We start from the raw sequence: 3,366 nt of genomic DNA on the forward strand, positions 1-3,366 counted from the left end.
ATATGGAAATAAAACCCATTGGAAATCAAGCAGGTGAGGGTGGGGAGGAGGAGATGAGTAAATTCACACCCTAACAATGTACACTATCTGGGTAATGGACACACTTACAACTTTGACTCAAACTGCCCAAAAGCAATTTATGCAACCAAAGCATTTGTACCCCTGTAATACTCTGAAATAGTAAAAAAAAAAAAAAAAAAAAAAAAAACAGCGTTCTCACAGATAATTGTAAACTGTGCCTAGTTGGCTATGCCAGTATGTTGGGATTAAACGCACACATGTACACTGTGGATCTTATTATATACCAACACAAGAATTTTCTACTTTTGAAATGTTATAACAGATACTATAGCAGACTGACAATGAATCTAAAACCACATATCTGTCGGGAAAGTAACTAGGAGGAAGTGGAGGCTGTATTTCCATTTGTATGTTAATGATGTTAGTTTGCCTAAATTTGGAAAATGTGATGTTTAGGTCAGGACTCCTGGTTGCCAACCTCAAAAACTGTCTCTAGCTAATTAAAGCAGAAAGGAATTTATTGGCAGAATCTTGGCAGGGGTGAGGATTGGGTGCAATTCACAAAATCACCAGGAGAGCTGGAGCTCCAGGCTCATAAAATGGTGGCGAACACGAATGTAGCCAAAGAGACCAGACTGCTAAGGATGCTGCCACCGTGGGCCCTGTGTCTTCAGGACACCACCATCATATTGCTGGGCTCTGTTGCCCTTGACACTAGCTGTTGCAGCCTCTGGGCTCTCAATTCCAGTGGGACCACAGAGAGAGTAACCTCTGAATGTAGGTATGACTTGACCACTCCTCCAGGATGGTTCATCTGGGGAACCAGGCTTGATCATGCCTGGCTCCTCCAGCTGCCCTGAGGAAAGGAGAGGAAACAACCTGCTCCTTCAGGTTCTGCAACAAGGAGACCGGTCCTGTTTCCCACCTGCTTTGGGACTACTCATTCCCCCAAGGGTATTTGGATGCTAGGTGACTCGTATTAAATGTCCACTAGGGCTACCAAGAAAGAGAGAGGCAACCTGAAAACAGGACCAGAAATAAAAGGCTAGGAAGTGGTCCCTTAAAGGATTTCCCATCCAGCTGATAGACATCTTTTTCTGCAAATTCTTCCTTCCCTGAGTGCATATGAAATAACAGCAGGGGTCTTTTCATCCCTTTTGCATAAACGGAAAGTTAAAGGGAGCCCTTCTTTCTCAGCAACTTTAATGATGGCCAGTAAAGAAACCATGCATGGCACAGTGACCTTTCTAAAAAGCATGGTGATGTGATGAAAAGAGTTGCTGTTGCCAGATACCTATTGATAGCCTTAGAAACCGGTCCTCTGCATCCCAGTGGGCGGAGGCAAAGCCTCCCTCTTGAATGGGGCAGCAGATGGTATTCTTCGCCACCCCTGACAGAATAATGGTTGGAGGAAGCAGTGGGGCTCCATCTGGGAGAAAGCCTGTCTTCTGCAGCCAAGTAGTCAATGTGTTTGCAATCTTTATACTTTCTGGAAAATTCCGCCCAGGAAGAACTGCACCTTTTCATGTTGTTTCACAGCAGATAGGGTGACCCTGACAACCCGAAGGTGAAAGATGGCAGGGTGGAGTAGAGAGCATATGTTGAGAAAGCCACAAATTGTTTCTTAGGAGAAATGAAAAGGTGGATGGATGTCAAGCTCTGCTATTTGAAAATGTTCACGGCCAAAGAGTTCATTCTCCCTCCCAATCTGACCCACAAAATTGAGCCAGAAAATGTATTCCTGACTGTTTCCACGGCTCTTACTCAGCTACAAGTCATTTCCCCTTTCAGATTATTTCCAGTTTTAAGGTCCAATTTCCATTTGCATTTTGATCTTCTGCTTTTAAGATATTTAGCCAATATCATCATCAGCCAAGTGCCAGGTTTCCCTTCATGGCTTTGAATTTGTCACTTATCCTTTATCTTTGCAGGTGGATTCTGTTTGTGACTGGCTGGTCCAAGGTAGACAGGGGTTTTTCCCAGGTAGAACAAAAGAAAAGGGGCTTTTTAATAAAGGGTGGCAGTAAAACTAAACATTTTAAGACATCTCTTGTAAACATCAGTGACTGGAGTAAAGGTTCTGTGGAAAAGTATTAATGTGATTATCAATTTATTAATGAATAATAAATGGTTTGGTACAGCAGAACACGACAGTTTCAGCATGAATAATTATAAGAAGCTCCCAAGAAAAATTTCTTCTTAAGTTTTATGATATATTTACTTTCTGCGAAATATTGTTTTTCTAAAAAAAAATCCTCAGTTTAATTCTTCATCAGTATTAATAAAATAAATTATTCTGGGGCTGAGTCTACCTGGTGTAAAAAAAATATAAAGGATTCTTTGTATTTTCCACTAAAATTGCTGACAGTTTTCTGTCTTAATTTTCAGCTTTTTAAGGGCAGGGATTATGAAATATTTCCCTTTGTAGTCCCACAGCTCACAACACAGCGTTCGTTATTTAGCTGCAGGTACTTAATCCACACACATAGTTATCTTTGTCACTTTTCTACTAGTTGTGGCATGGTGAGTTGGCCTTACCTGTTAGTCAAGTTCTCATTGTTTCTAAATCAGAGCTAAAGTTTTATTCTAAATGATGCAGATGAAGGTGCTTATTAAAGTGCCACTGTAAATTTAATCATGTATATGCTGCTAAAAATCATTTAATGGATGAACAACTCCGGGGGGAAAAAAAAAAGAATTCTCACCACCCACACACATCGTGATAAAATAGGGCAGCTTTTTGCACTTGCTTCAGCAGCATCGCCTGAGAAAGATTTCTGATTCCCATTTTTCTCCTCTCTTGCTTAGAATTTCAACTTCATCCCAGTCAGCTGCCGAATCTTTCAACAGAATGCCACTCTATCTTTGTTATTTCCAAAACTATGCGTCTCTATTGCGGACTGCACATCTTTATGGCAGCCACATGCTCGCAAAAGAATTAAATTCAGAATATTCATTTGGCCTCTTATTATTTCCATAATACCAAAGAGAGAGAGAGAGAGAAAGAAAGAAACTTCCTCGCCCTTGTTCTTCTACGCTGCTCCCATCGCAAGATGCTCGGTGGAAGGGAGCCGAGCGGTGGGCAGCGGCTGAGTCCCCGATAACGAGCGCCTCACATTTCCGTGGCATTCCCATTTGCTAGTGCGCTGCTGCGGCCGCACGCCTGATTGATATATGACTGCAATGGCACTTTTCCATTTGACATTCTCTCTCTCTCCGTCTCTCTCTCTCTCTCTCCCTCTCTCTCTCCCTCTCTCTCTCTCTCTCTCTCCCTGTGTCGCTTAAACAACAGTCCTAACTTTTGTGTGTTGCAAATATAAAAGGCAAGCCATGTGACAGAGGGAC

Source organism: Eulemur rufifrons, chromosome 30, assembly GCF_041146395.1.
Source record: "Eulemur rufifrons isolate Redbay chromosome 30, OSU_ERuf_1, whole genome shotgun sequence".
NCBI classification, from domain to species: domain Eukaryota; kingdom Metazoa; phylum Chordata; class Mammalia; order Primates; family Lemuridae; genus Eulemur; species Eulemur rufifrons.